Source organism: Schistocerca piceifrons, chromosome 1 (assembly GCF_021461385.2).
Source record: "Schistocerca piceifrons isolate TAMUIC-IGC-003096 chromosome 1, iqSchPice1.1, whole genome shotgun sequence".
In the NCBI taxonomy this organism is placed as follows: Eukaryota; Metazoa; Arthropoda; class Insecta; order Orthoptera; family Acrididae; genus Schistocerca; species Schistocerca piceifrons.
This window is the reverse complement of record NC_060138.1, coordinates 881,711,686-881,727,297: the sequence shown is the minus strand read 5'-3', so window position 1 is coordinate 881,727,297 and position 15,612 is coordinate 881,711,686. Positions and strand designations below refer to the sequence as shown.

Below are 15,612 nucleotides of genomic sequence, written 5' to 3'. Positions count from 1 at the left end.
ATGTAAAGCAGCCACAGACTGCACACAGCACAGCCAGTGATTTCATTTTCACATAGAGCGCTACATAACTTTGCCAATAAGAAAATATAAACAGCCTACTTACATAGCCCCCATGCTCCCCACAAAAAATTTTACAAATGTTTTTGGCCAGTGGCCAATAATGATTTGATAAAATTTTTCATAATTACACTAACAAAGATATCCAATGCACATACTTATTGATACTACGTTGGTCAAAAGCTAAAAATTTCTCACAGTCCATAAAGACAGTCCACATTGTTCATCACAGTAAAATAGTGTTTTTATCAAAGTCTGAGCAGTAGAAGAAAATGCACACGGAAGTAGTGGATTTCCATGCAGTCTTGAAGAAGTAGTGTTGTCCTTCCAACGGAAAGTCAGTGCTGACTCTCGACATGCTGACAGGTAATGGGCCACAACAGAGCAAACCCACTGCAGAGTCAGGAGAAGTTTTGATGAATATTGGTAGGTAGGTCATCACAGAGCAGACCCACTGTAGTCCTGGTAGAGATTACGGTATTGGTGGGCCACCAGAGGTGCAGACCCCACTGCAGTCCTTGTAGAAATAATGGTATTGATGAATCATCAAAGATGTAGACCTACTGTAGTCCTTGTAGACACGGCCAGCAGCCATCTGTTGCGACTGTGCAGGTGCACAATCACCATCGAAGAGTCTTGCGGAGAATATAGCAAGTCCATAAACCACCCCTTGTCCACTCACAAAAAATTTGTTTGACATGTCCTTAGAACCAGCAATGCTGTTATCCAGTCCCTTGCGGAATTATTAACACATGTGCAAACACTAACAGTCCCAACTTCTCACATATTGTCCATATACTATGACCAACAGAAACGTGTGCAGTGAAATGTAACTTACAAGTTAATAATATCATGAACTGGTGACAATTACAATTTTATAACAGAAGAATACAATAACAAAGGTACAAAATACATCATTAAAGAACATAACAATACAGATAACATTTGTAGTACAGGCTTTACAAAAGAATCGAACTAACATAGACATCAGTGTTACAGGAATTATGACATGAGTACGTACATAAAAGATCAGAATAACTTTCGAAACATCAACTTCACACATAAGCATTTAAACAGAATGAATAATGTCTAATATCTTTACAAAGTAAATAACATATTATTAATGCCAATTATATTTGATGATAACAGTATTCCTCATCATAGTGAATGTAGCTTAATATTAAAAGAGGGAAAAATTCTATGAAACTACACAGAGACAGGAAGAAAACAACTACACAAGGGTACACAAACACATAGTGGGATAACACCAATAGGAAAGGACAGGGTTCGTTTTCAGTGTAACATTTGGTACTGCAGTCCAACCCAAAACTTCATTCTATAGATCTTTCGTCTTATTTCAACCTTTGCTTCCCCCAAAAAAATCTTATCCAAGCATGCTTTCTGTATTCTGTTCATATTTCTTTCAAAATAATTATTTCTGATTGTACAATACTCATTTGGGCCCAAATCCTTTTTATATAACTTCGCAATGCATTTTTTACCTATTCTCCATAGTCAGTTTCTCATATAGTCTACCCCCTCTTAAGCTAACTTAAATCTACTGAGCTCAGATGCTAAACTAAGGGACGAGGCAATGCAGCAGCACGTAAAACAATTATTATAAACAGCAATGCAAAAAATGCAAATTGGCAAAGCTAGCAGCATAAATGAGCAAAAGTCAAATTCAGTAACACTATGCCTGGCAAACAGCAGCAACTTATACCTAAACATGACATAGCGCAAGCAGAAAAAATATTACACTAAAATGGCCATGTCTAATACCTATGTCACATCTTAACATTAGAGTGATGCATCACAATTTATTCTACAAAAGAAATTACCAAGTACTTGAAAAGAAAATTATGTGTTACTGTTATTAGTTCCTTCTTATTGTTCTTTCCTTTCCAAGTGCTCCTTTTTTTTAAAGAATGTGGATCATAAAATAATTATTTAATAGATCTGTTGACAGAAAGTGTTCACATTAGCAAATGCATTTCATTTTATAAAAGCAATGCTGCAACACAGCTGAAAAACAGGTATCAAATGAAATAAGCAGTTACGCAAACCAAAGCATAAAAATATCATTCAATAGTCATGTGACATTTCATAAGTTAGTAGAAATTCTCTCAACTCTCGTAGAAAGACGCTTGTCGTAATCAGGTGTGCAGATGTACGAATATTTCCCATCAATTCATAAGCATTTCAGTAATTAGCACAAAGTGCGAGTAATCATATGTTTTCAAGTAACGAGGGTGTCGCATTAGCGATGAAAGGCACACCCTAATGGCTTGTTCTCCAGGTGTTTGACACGTCCCACGTCCCCTTTTTTTTTTCTACCTGTGCCGCTGAAAAGGGCTCGCAATAATGGCTTTTTCTCCAGGCGTCTGACACAGCTGGGTGCCCGCGACGCATTACGTGCAGGTGGTCACTTAACTTTCTTACGGAAATATTTACCGCTACAGTGACAGCCTCACATAAAAATATTTCACTGATAGGGATAGTTAGCAAATGAAAGATATTAACAGAGAACAAACAATGTATTTACCTTGATATCATCATATATAAATATAGCAGTTCATGACAAGTTACAAAACTCCGCCATCTCTCTCCCCACATCCACCACTGCTGGCGGCTCACCTCCAACTGCGCAACGCTACGCGCTGTTCACATCCAGCTGCCGCTGCCCAACACTACAATGGCGAGTATTACAACAATGTAAAGCAGCCACAGACTGCACACAGCACAGCCAGTGATTTCATTTTCACATAGAGCGCTACATAACTTTGCCAATAAGAAAATATAAACAGCCTACTTACAGAATAAACTTATAGTAAAAGCTACTCTGTTGCTAAGCCGCGTCGTATTTCTTCTATACGATCGACGTTTCGGCCCATCTGCTGGGATATTCAAATGGTTCAAATGGCTCTGAGCACAATGGGACTTAACATCTGAGGTCATCAGCCACCTAGAACTTATAACAACTTAAACCTAACCAACCTACGGACATCACACACATCCATGCCCGAGGCAGGATTCGAACCTGCGACCGTAGCGGTCGCGCGGTTCTAGATTGAAGCACCTAGAACCGCTCGGTCACAGCGGCCGGCTGCTGGGATCTTCCTCAGGATGTTATGGTGTCCACGGTTGGCTTATCACAGTCAGAGATTACTGTCCCTTTCACTCATAAAGCGGGATTTTTCCCGCGCTTAAGCTGGAGACGTGGGGTTATTGTGTAAAATTGCTGTGGCTACAATTGATGAGCCGTCGTCATTGGATAGTAAGTGAATTATTCACGCAGTAATGCTGAAGAGGTGGAGTTACTGGTTAAATCTCTTGTGGCTACCATTGGTGAGCCGTCTTCACTGTACAGAAAGGGATTCTTCCAGCATTTATGCTGGAGAAGAGGCATTGGTTAATACTATTTCTGATGTCACTGGTGGGCCACCGTCCTGGGATGGAAGAGAAACGATCAGAGAAAGAGAAGGGGAACGTTTATCAAAAATATTGTCCGCAGAGGTGGCTTGCACACCGCGGCTACGAATTCACTTTCTTGATGGACTGGAGCCACGAAGCCAGAAACGCATAAAGGCAGATTTCTATGAGAAAATGGTATTCTGACTTCGTGTCGTGACGTGTGGCTGCACAAGGTATATAGTGGCGAAATGGGACGGAATGTTAAATAATGTACTAAGTAACATGAACGCCACACGCGGCTAAAACGATGTGTGCTATGTGCGGTAGCGGAACATCACGAAAACTGTGACTTGGAGGCTGATTTCAGTAACGTACGTGTGCTGCCTAAGGAAATCATCATTTATAGAAGAAAAGTCCGAGGAGCGATTGAAATTTCTAGGAACGTATGTAACGTTAATATAGAGGAGGGCTACTGGCTTCCGGCTTCGTGGCTCCTCGCCATCGAGGCTGCGGTGCGCGAGCAATAAAAATAATGTCCAGGAAGACACCTCTGCGAACAATGATATTTTTAGAATGAAATTTTCACTCTACAGCGGAGTGTGCGCTAATATGAAACTTCCTGGCAGATTAAAACTGTGTGCCGGACCGAGACTCGAACTCGGGACCACTGCCTTTCGCGGGCAAACGATCTACCAACTGAGCTACCCAAGCACGACTCACGCCCCGTCCTTACAGCTTTAATTCGGCCAGTACCTCTTCTCCTAACTTTTAAACTTCACAGAAGCTCTCCTGCGAATAGTATTTTTGATAAATATCTCATGCTTTGCCTGTTTCGCTTCTCTCCAAAGACGGTGTTCCACCAATAGCAGCAGGAAGAATTTTAACCAATACCCATTCACCATCATAAGTGCGGAAAAGATCTCTTTCTGTCCAGCGACGATGATAGCCTCAAGAATTTTAGTCAATAATCCCAATTCTTTAGCATTAGTGCGGGAATACTTCACTTAATACCCAATGACGATGACCCATCATAGGTGACCACAGGAATTTTACCAAATTACCCTATTCCTTCAGCATAAGCGCGAGAAAACTCCCTCTTTATTAGAGAACGGGAAGCTAGTCTCAACGTTCAATCAGCCTTGGACACAATAAGATCCTGAAGAAGATCCCAGCAAAAGGGTCTAAACGCCGATCGTATAGAAGAAATATGACGTGGCCTAACAACCCAGAAGATTGTACCTTCAATGACAACGGGTCTGAAGATATACATAATCTGATAACACCTTGTACTTTATAACCACTGCATATATCTACGATTATTATGTTTTTTCGGTATACGGCATGTCATGTGAAGCGACCTGAGTAGCTATCATTAATAAATATAAAGATATGAACTTAAAATCGTCTGTGTTATGGAAATGAAATCTGCGGCTGTATAGTGTGAGAATTTTTGTTGACACTAGATTATAAAGGATTCTGTTGTGTGCTCACGTTATTCAATCAACTTTATTTGCTCTGAAAATCGACCAACTAAAATTAGCACACAATAGAATACGTCACAGTCTAGTGCTCCCCGAAACTGCCTCGCAGTACAGCTGCAGATTCCATTTTCATAACACAGACGTATCTGAAGTTCTGTATTCATATTTGCTAACGACAGCAACTCGTGTCGCTTCAGATGATATGGTGCACACCGACAAACTACAACAAACGTAGAAATAACCAGTGTCTATAAAATAAAGAGGTACTATAAGATTATTCACAAATGTATCTTGAACCAACAGTACCACGTATAAAAACGTTTTTCGTAACGACTTTCATTCCCATCTTTTATAAAAAAACACCTACTGATGATCACAGTATTTCGCCGAAACTAGTTTGGGAAATTAAGAACAAAAAAGATGTTTGAATCAAGGTGGACCCACTATCCTACATCGCGTTACGCAGACACGTATTAAGAGAAGGAAGAGTTTAAGTTACAATAATAGATTGCTCAAGTATGTGCTGGCCTGTAGAAAGTGTTAGCTCTGGTGTTACCAACGCGAACACCGTGACCTTACGAAAAAGCGCGGTGTTTGAAACAATGGGCAGGTTTCCTGGAGTGATGGCGCTACAATTCAATTGTGGTCATCAGGTCTTTAGTTTGCCTTGAGTTCCCATAGATCACCTGAGACGAATGGCGGGACATTTCCATCAAGGATATGACGGCTGAGTTCCACCAATATGCCTTGACCTATTGAGCTAATGTTCCGTCTCTAATGGCCCTATCGTCGACTTAATAGCTAGCCCAAGTCTATAGGCATCTTTTACGACTACTGCTATATATAGAATGTGCTCCATTACACTACTAGAACTTTCGATTAGACAGTAGCATATCAGCTGTCGCGTTGCTTCTTGTAATGAAATTTCCAGGCAGAGTAAAACTGTGTGTCGGGCCGGCGTTCAAATCCCATGATGATTATGATGTTTGGTTTGTGGGGCGCTCAACTGCGCTGTTATCAGCGCCCTTACAAATGCCCAACCTTTTCTCAGGCCAATGTCGCCACTTTCATGAATGATGATGACAACACAAACACCCAGTCATCTCGAGGCAGGTGAAAATCCTGACCCCCGCTGGGAATCGAACCCAGGACCCCGTGCTCGGGAAGCGAGAACGCGATCGCGAGATCGCGAGCTGCAGACGTTCAAATCTGATACCTTGCTTTTAGCAAACAGTGCCCTTACCGAGTGAGCTATCCAGCGGCTCAGCTTTATTTCCGTCAGTACTTCTCTCCACCTTGCATACGTAAGAAAAGCTGTAAGAGTGGGTGGTGCCCAGATAGCTCACTTGGTAAGGGCACTGTCTGCTAAAAGCGTGGTATCGGATTGGAGTACTGTTCCAACACTCAGTTGCAGTCTGCCAGGAAGTTTTAAATGGTTCAAATGGCTCTGAGCGCTATGGGACTTAACTTCTGAGGTCATCAGTCCCCTAGAACTTAGAACTACTTGAACCTAACTAACCTAAGGACTTCACACACATCCATGCCCGAGACAGGATTCGAACCTGCGACCGTAGCGGTCGCACGGTTCCAGACTGCAGCGCCTAGAACCGCTCGGCCACTCCGGCCGGCGAAGTTTCAAAGCAGCGCACCCACGGCTGTAGAGTGAAAGGTTCACTCTGAGTTTCTTGTAATACTTCGATGCTTAATAGTTTGTGGCTCCTAGTACAAAAATAGTGTAACACGTACACGAAGTAATTTACGACGGTTTTCTTATATAAAGGAATCTCAACGTTCCAGTCACTAATGCCTTGATCTCTTGGGGCTCAGTTATAAGAATAACTTCTGCTCTCCACATGACTGATAATGATGTCAATAATAACTGTGTAAACCAGCTGAGAGCTTTCTGCAAATTCGCCCTGGACGTTACAAGTGGGGAAAAATCAAAAATATAAAATTTGTTGAAAACTTAAGTACACTGTGTTGACGTTCCACAATAACATTTATTTTTGAGTTCGTTATGAACCGGCTTTCGTTTCACTAGGCCGTTCTCCGACAACTTAAGACTCAACAGGGAGTCCACACAATACTAGCTATAGTTTATATGTAGCTATATGAAGATTGTTTTCCCGAAGATATGTGATGTTTTCAATGTTATCTGTACAAAACACAAGCATAATAAAATTCACAAAGAAGCTATGAAGAAATAAATCTTATATTACTTTATACTCAAAGATTGAAAGTATAAGTATGTACAGGCCAGAAACGGTACACAAGTGAGCACTGAAACAAATTATTATGTTATATGGACAAAATAACTGGTGTGTGCGATGAACAGGCAAAAAAGGGAGGGGGGGGGGGCAGAGGTACGAAGAAGTATCAATGGAATGTGGGTGACAAGCAGTTATACTATTTACAACAAGCATATTACAATATCTTTGGTGAGAAAAATATGAGCTGGCTGCTAATACTTTAACAATCCTTAATGATCAAATACTTATCCATTATTCACCCTTGTGTCGAAAGCCGATTCATAACGAATTATAAAATAAATGTTGTTGGGAACATTAGTAAGGTGTATTTATCTTTTTAATATGTCTGTGTTCCTCCAAGTACCTACAGCATATTCCAAACATCTAAATTTAATTGATGTAGTAATGAGGGTACCTCTTCCCGCTACCTCAGCCCGCAGTGATCCGTATGCGGAGAGTACCCGTTCGTTCCTTTATCCCACACTTCTGCTCGTGATAATCTGGCACTCTTCATGGTGAATTCGTGACATCGTCTACCAACTACAGTTAGGCCCACTATATTTAAAATCACGACAGCATCATTCGACAGATATACTTATAAAGCCAATGGCGGTCATCCTCGAACCTCTACCAAAAAATGTTCAAATGTGTGTGAGTTCTTAAGAGACCAAACTGCAGAGGTCATTGGTCCCTAGACTTACACACTACTTAAACTAACTTAAACATATGCTAAGAACAACACACACACCCATGCCCGAGGGAGGACTCGAACCTCCGGCGGGAGGGGCTGCGCAGTCAGTGACATGGCGCCTCTAACCGTGCCGCCACTCCGCGCGGCGAACCTCTGCCGATCGGATCGACGCGCCGATAGAGAAAATGGACTCATATGTCGGAGGACCGAAGTTCATAGTCCCGACTGGCCAACCAAATGGAAGTGTTTCATGACCTTCAAAAATCATTTCAGGGAATTCTGGGATGCTTGTGTAAGAAAGGGCATTGGCAATTATTTTCCGCATGCTTGCGTAGGCTGATCGTGTCCCCCGTGTGTAATGACGTCATCGACGTGTCGTAAAACTCTAAACATCTGTCTTCACCAGTACTCGCTTCGGCGGTACATATAGTAAAATTGGAGCGATACAGAGTAGAGAAGCATGGCCCCTGCACGAGGATGATACGCGAAACCGTGAAGCGTTCCACTTTTTTTCCCCTCTTCCTTCTATTGCAGTTCTCCACTGACGTCTCATTGAGCAGCGTCTTCAGCGATGTCTCGATCGTCATTACTCATGGAGCGTCGACAAAAGCTTTCACTTTTCCTCTGGCAAAACCGTTTGTATGAATTTCTGGAAGCGCAAATGCTTTCTTCCACCGTCTTTACGATTTGGGCCTGTTGCTCTACCTTTCTTTCAAACCACGAAATTCCGAGGGCTCATGCTCGATAGGAAACTTTCTTGATTCTCCCACGTGTCTTACCTGGCCGCCCGGTCTCTCAATGTCCTACGCGTCCCCAGAGGTACTTCCTGGGGGAGCGGATCGGACCACCCTCCTCAGTTTGTACCAGTCCCTTGTCCGCTCGAAACCCGACTATGGGTGTTTCGTTTATGCTTCTGCACGTCTGTCCATCTTACGAAGGTCTCAATACATTCCACCATCGTGGCAACCGTTTGACAGCTCGCGCCTTTTCCACTAGCCCAGTTCAGAGTCTGCATGCAGAAGCTGCCAAACTCCCGCTGTCATACCGGCGTGACTTCCTCCTCGGCATATATACATGCCGTTTGTCTGCCATGCCTGACCACCCGTCCTACGCCTCCTTCTTCGATAACTCCTATCAAAGCCAGTATGGGGCGCGTCCCTCTTCTCTGTTAACTCCTAGAGTTCGCTTTCGGCTCTCTCTCCAGCAGCTTAATTTCGCGCTACCTGCCAGTTTCCCGATCGGTGTGAACCCTTTACCACCTTGCCTTCGTGTAACGGCCCCTGTTCACCTTGGCCTTCATTCGCTTACTAAAGACTCTACTCCAGCCTCGCTCGATCGCCGTAAGTTTCACGATCTTCGTACGGAACTTCGCGATAGTGCCTTTGTGTACACTGATGGCTCTCGGACTGACCGTGGTGTCGGGTGTGCCTTTGTTATTGCCACCGACGTTTTTCGGTATCGGCTTTCGAAACGCTGCTCAGTATTTACAACAGAGCTGTTGGTCCTGTATCAGGCCACGCAGTACATCCGGAGACACGGGCTTTTCAATTGCGTCTTCTGCTCCGACTCTCTCAGTGCCCTTCACAGCCTCTGTGCGCTGTACATCGTCCATCGCTTGGTACAACGGCTCCAGGAAAGATGTCACTCACTCTTGATGGAGCCACTGTGATTTTTATGTGGGTTCGTGGCCACGTCCTTCTGACGGGAAACGAAGCTGCTGACGCTGCTGCCAAGGTTACAGTCCTGGTACCTCGGCCCGCTAGTTCTTCCATTCCCTCCGATGATGTCTGTGTTGTCGTCTGTCTGTAGGTGACGTCACTTTGCAGTCACCACTGGTTCCCCCTTCACGGGAACAAGCTCCGAGAAATTAAACCTCTCCCAGCAGCTTGGGCGATCTCCTCTCGCCGCGAGGAGATCATTTTAGCTAAGTTGCGTATTGGGCACTGTTTTTTCAACCATCGCCATTTGTTAAGTGGTGATCCCCCGCCACTTTGTGCTCATTGTCCTCAACCGTAGACAGTTCTCCATTTCGTGACGGAATGCCCCTTTTTTTAACCACTTACGTTCCAATTTATTTTTACCGTCTGCGCTGTCGGCCGTTTTAGCGAAAGACGTGGGGGCTGTCGACCGTATCTTACTGTTACCTATCGTGTCAATATGGCGAAAGACATTTAGTCTTTAGTTCAGGACCTCTGTTTCTCTATGGCGTACTTTATGGACTTTTCTCCAAGTACCTGTTTTTAGCTGTCTTTCCTTCCGTGAACGTGTAATCGCTTTTAACTACTTATTTTGTCTTCGTGTTCTGTGGTTGTGATGTGGGCGCGTATGAGCCCCTTTGTTTTTGCATCCTAAAAGAAAACAGAAAACGTCCATCTTCTCCGACGCTTCAAGCAAAAGTTCACTTCTGTCACCGAGAATCTTTTAAACAAAAGTCGAGCAATCGATACATATTATAAAAATGGATGCTTGTGTATGTGTACGTTCCACTTCTCCTCCTAAACCATAGACAGATTTCGACCAAACTTGGTACACATAACCCTTACTATCAGACAACAACTGCCGTGGGGGTAGCAACCATCTATCTATCACAGTGCAGGAGATATGATGTCATAAACAGTGAGATGCATGAAAAACTACGCCATCATGCATGATGTTTCAATAATACATTTATTCTTTACTACTACGACACTCCTGCAGTCGATTCAACTGAAAGAAACCCCTAACACGTGGCATCGCTTTTGACAGCTTTCAACTGCGAAGCGCTAACGGTCGTAGGCGAGAACGATAGCCGTCTATAGAGCTACGAAGAGGCGGTGCCGGAGAAATGTTAACAAAACCGCGGTGTACAGACGTGACGTAGCTGCGCCCAGCATACAAAAACCATCCGGAATCGTGTATCTTAATATGCACATTTTACTTACACATTCGTACATTACGTGTATTTCTTTGTACGGCTGTTTCGTAATTTCAAAGGTGTTTTCACTAATGGATGGAAGTGAAATTTTTTCCATACTTCACTACTAACACAATTCATTCTTTGTTTTCGTCTGTAATAGAAATTTGGCAAAATGAATATCCGGGCAGCTGTGGGTTTGTCTGCTATTTTGCTTATAAGAGCGTTTGTGCTCAAGTCCTCGTTTCTTTTATTTATTTGTAGATTAATTTGTTCCATTCCTTCTTTTACTCTGATCCAGAGACAAAATAATTTGTGTATTACTGTTCCTGCCGTAGACTTTTCAGAGCCTTGCAGACGGAAGTTGCATTCTGTCTGGTGCGCTGTAGCTCATTCACCTCAGGGAGGAAACGAAATTGGCTGGCTCACCTTTGCCATCAAATCCCCGCAGAAATAGTAAGTTAAAAGTCCGAATTGAGTAACAGGTCAGATTGTATCAGAAACTGACAGGCTATGCCATGCCCTCGATCTGCCAGCTGCCGAACGTGTGCGCTTTTATTAATAGCCAATAAGCTGCCGTATATAAGATGTCATTAAACGGAATGTTACTTCCAAGGTGGCCTTCCCGGCGAGTAGCACAGCATGACAACATAATACCCACGGCCATTCCGTCGGCGTTGACATGCCGGGTTAATTTTAGCACGATGACGCAAATAGGAAGAGATTGTCCGTAACAGGAGGGCACAGGAGATCACCTACTAACAACAAGATTCTATCGTGTCATCGTCAAAGTGAGAGTACATGTGCTTGCTCGAAGAGTGTGAAATAGTAATCACGACTTGTTTCACACAGTGTAAGGACTATATGGCTCGCCGTATGTCCATTACTTCCTGCAAGACCGCCACGAGAAAGAAATCGTGCCACAACCATATCCTCCGGCCTCGAGACTTTAGGGCCAAGAACAGCAGCCTTTCAAGAACTGGCAGAACTGCAGCTTGTAAGACGGCGTCGTGACGACTGTGAACAAGCAGTATGGCTTCGCTGGAGGGCACAATCAACACAGTCGCCAGGAAACAGCTTTGAAATCAGTTTTACGGATCTATCTTCCCACTGTCTCTATTAATACACAGTTAACAACAAAACGTAAACGAAGTACAGGCGTAACTAACTGTTATCTTTCCTTCCACTGTCATAACCAAGTCAGCTGAATAGCATACTTTTCTCTTTTTGTAGGTGACAGCAGCAGTCATGAATAATGGAACCAGAGAAACCACAATATTTTAAGCAGATCTTCATTGTTAACTCTAAGTTGTAGCAGGTGTAATCGTATAAAGAAAGGAAGGAACGAAAGTAAAGGTTTAACATCCCGGCAACCATAAGGTCATCAGACGAAGTACAAACTCGGATTGAGGGAACAATAGGGAAGAATTCGGCCATGCCCTTTTCATAGGAACTATCACGGCGTTTGTCTTAAGCGATTTAGAGAAACCACAGAGAACTTAAATCTGGATCGCCGGAAAAGGATTTGAACAGTCTCGCTCCCAGCATCACCTCGGTCGGTATACAAACCTGTATTAAGTTTTCTCTACATCTGAAGCATTTCGATCTCGTTTGTTTTTCTTGTTTCCTGCTTACTCAGTGGCCAAGTATGACAGACACTCACTCCTCGTAGATTTATTAACGTTTTATTTCTGTGGCTTTATGCCATTCCAATTGCAATAACAGCACCTTAACCTAAAATGGGAGGAAATGTTGCTTACGGCTATATAGTGTGAATCCACCTCAACCAATAAAATTTCAGATGTTTTTCAGGGATATTTACAGAAAATTTTTGGTATGAGGGACACGTGGTCTCCGATTGTTCGTTACAGAGTGCAAATGCAATTATTATTCACTTGGGTAGTTATCTCAATTATCTTTGTAATGATCCCATGCTCACCCTCAGAGGGTGGTCCATACTCCATATCATGCAGAATAATGGAGGACTTCGTGGGATAGGACATTGGGGACATCAGTTTTCTGGAAATACGCTGAGGACGCGTTTTCTGTCTGGCCACACGGACGTGTTTCTCTCCGATTTTTCGACCACTTCATCTGGTTTAATCCCAGCCTTATGTTTTCCATGGTGGTTAAAAGTGATGGGAAGTGTCCTCTGTAGGGTGTCATGTTTTAAGAAACATTGTGGTACTCTAGGGCTCCGTGTTCATCGAAAGCCGACAGATACGGACCGATATCTGCATGCTAGGAGTTTTCACCCATCGTACAAACGCAGTAGTGTCCTTAGAACTCTAACACGCAAAACACACACTGCATCCGATGCGTTTAACGTAACACAGAAATTTTCACACCTGTCCTTTGAGTGAGAATGGATACTCTGACAAGCAGATTCGTCGAGCTAGGGAGTTTGGATTGAATAATCCGAAAGGGACGGAAATCGGTAGATGTGATGCACCAGTTAAGGTCGTTTGGAGCATTATGGGCAGGGCCCTCCACCCACCTCGGGATTTTCACGATCTAACGATCGGAAAGAATTTGGGACAATATTCCTCAGGAGGAAATCCAACATCTCTCTCAATCTGTGCCAAACCTAATAACTGTTCGCATAAGGATTAGACGTAGACCAACACGTTACTGACTTGCTCAATTTCTGAAGCTCTTTCTCTTGAGTTGGTCATCAAATTTTTCTAAAATTGTATTTTTTTTCTGTGCACTACGATCGCATCCACCGATTTTCGTCCTGTTCGTATAATTTCTTGTGTTGGTGCTTTTTTGTGTTGTAGGTATTAAGGAAGTGCTCCATCCACCTTCTAAGATTAGGGAACTATTAGGCCCCGGCGTGGTTGATTTGGGACATTTTGGCATATACGAAATTTCTTGTCGATGTGTAAGCGTTTCACAGGCCGATATATTCACGCAGGGGAGGTGCGTTGATGTTCGACATCGCACGAGGCTACAATAAGAAAAATAGGCGACCGCAGAGCTCTATTTAAACGAAGGACAGGGGGAAAATCGGTCGGGGCCCCGATAGTTGTCGGTACGTCCGATTTTTGGTATGTTCTAAGGAGTCAATTGAAATTACGTTGGCAGACAATTTGGTTAATAGAGGCAAGGATTTTCCTATTAGCACGATGTGGAACCCTGTATTATCCTGTACGAAAGCACAACTTTATTTGGTGTGGCCGGCGCGTGTGTCAGTGGACGGTCTTTGATTGCGATACATCGTTGGCGCTGGTGTCTACTACGGGCACCGGTACAGGCCAGTCTTGGGGCAGCACCGTTGGTGCACGATTCCTTCCCCATTTTTACGGAACGGGAACCTCTATAGGACGACGGTTTCCAGTCTTGAAATCAGTTTTCAGCAGGACTCAGCAGCAGCATCAGATCTTCTCAAGGTGGCAGATGGATGTATGGCCGTAATATGAGTCATGTATCACCCAGGTACCCTATGGATAACCAACAATGCGAATAATCCACATCCGAGTAATCAGGAGCTTATGCTAGTTACATTCTTACAGTTATGTAAACTGAGGTCTTCATCTACATCTACATCTACATGGATACTCTGCATATCACATTCAAATGCCTGGCAGAGGGTTCATTGAACCACCTTCACAATTCTCTATTATTCCAATCTCGTATACCGCGCGGAAAGAATGAACACCTATATCTTTCCGTACGAGCTCTGATTTCCGTTATTTTATCGTGGTGATAGTTCCACCCTATGTAGGTCGGTGTCAACAAAATATTTTCGCATTCGGAGGAGAAAATTGGTGATTGGAATTCCGTGAAAAGATTACGTCGCAACGAAAAACGCCTTTTTTTTAAAATGATTTCCAGCCCAAATCCTGTATCATTTCTGTGACACTCTCTCCCATATTTCGCGATAATACAAAACGTGCTGCCTTTCTTTGAACTTTTTCGATGCACTCCGTGAGTCGTATCTGGTAAGGATCTCACACCGCACAGCAGTATTCTAAAAGACGACGGACAAGCGTAGTGTAGGCAGTCTCCTTAGTAGGCCTGTCACATTTTCTAAGTGCCCTGCCAATAAAACGCAGCCTTTGGTTAGCCATCCCCACAACATTTTCTGTGTGTTCCTTCCAATTTAAGTTGTTCGTAATTGTAATACCTTGGTATTTAGTTGAATTTACGACTTTTAGATTAAACTGATTTATCGTGTAACCGAAGTTTAACGAGTTCCTTTTAGCATTCATGTGGATGACCTGACACTTTTCGTTATTTAGCGACAACTGCTACTTTTCGCACCATTCATATATTTTTTTCTAAATCGTTTTGCAGTTTGTTTTGATTTCCGATGGCTTTATTAGTCGATAAACGACAGCATCATCTGCAAACAACCGAAGACGGCTGCTCAGATTGTTTCCCAAATCGCTTATATAGATAAGGAACAGCAAAGGGCCTATAACACTACCTTGGGGAACGCCAGAAATCACTTGTGTTATACTTGGTGACTTTCCGTCAGTTACAACAAACTGTGACCTCTCTGACAGGAACTCAAATCCAGTCACATAACTGAGACGGTATTGCATAAGCACGCAATTTCACTATAAACCGCTTGTGTGGTACAGTGTCAAAAGCCTTCCGGAAATCCAGGAATACGGAATCGATCTGAAATTCCTTGTCAATAGCACTCAGCACTTCATGTGAATAAAGAGCTAGTTGTGTTTCACAGGAACGATGTTTACTAAACCCATGTTGACTGTGTGTCAGTAGACCGTTTCCTTCTTCTTCTCTTCATGAGTACGCAACAATTGTTGTTGTTGTTGTGGTCTTCAGTCCGGAGACTGGTTTGATACAGCTCTCCAC

General features: G+C 43.2%; 1 protein-coding gene and 1 non-coding gene across 2 annotated transcripts in view; both read left to right on the top strand.

Annotated features, from left to right (window-relative positions):
• LOC124792633 overlaps positions 1-15,612 on the top strand; it is a 367,209-nt gene that overhangs the window by 99,180 nt on the left and 252,417 nt on the right. The window lies entirely within an intron of this gene.
• On the top strand, positions 8,298-8,404 carry LOC124721682. The gene has a single exon (XR_007006374.1). It is a non-coding gene; the product is annotated as a U6 spliceosomal RNA (small nuclear RNA).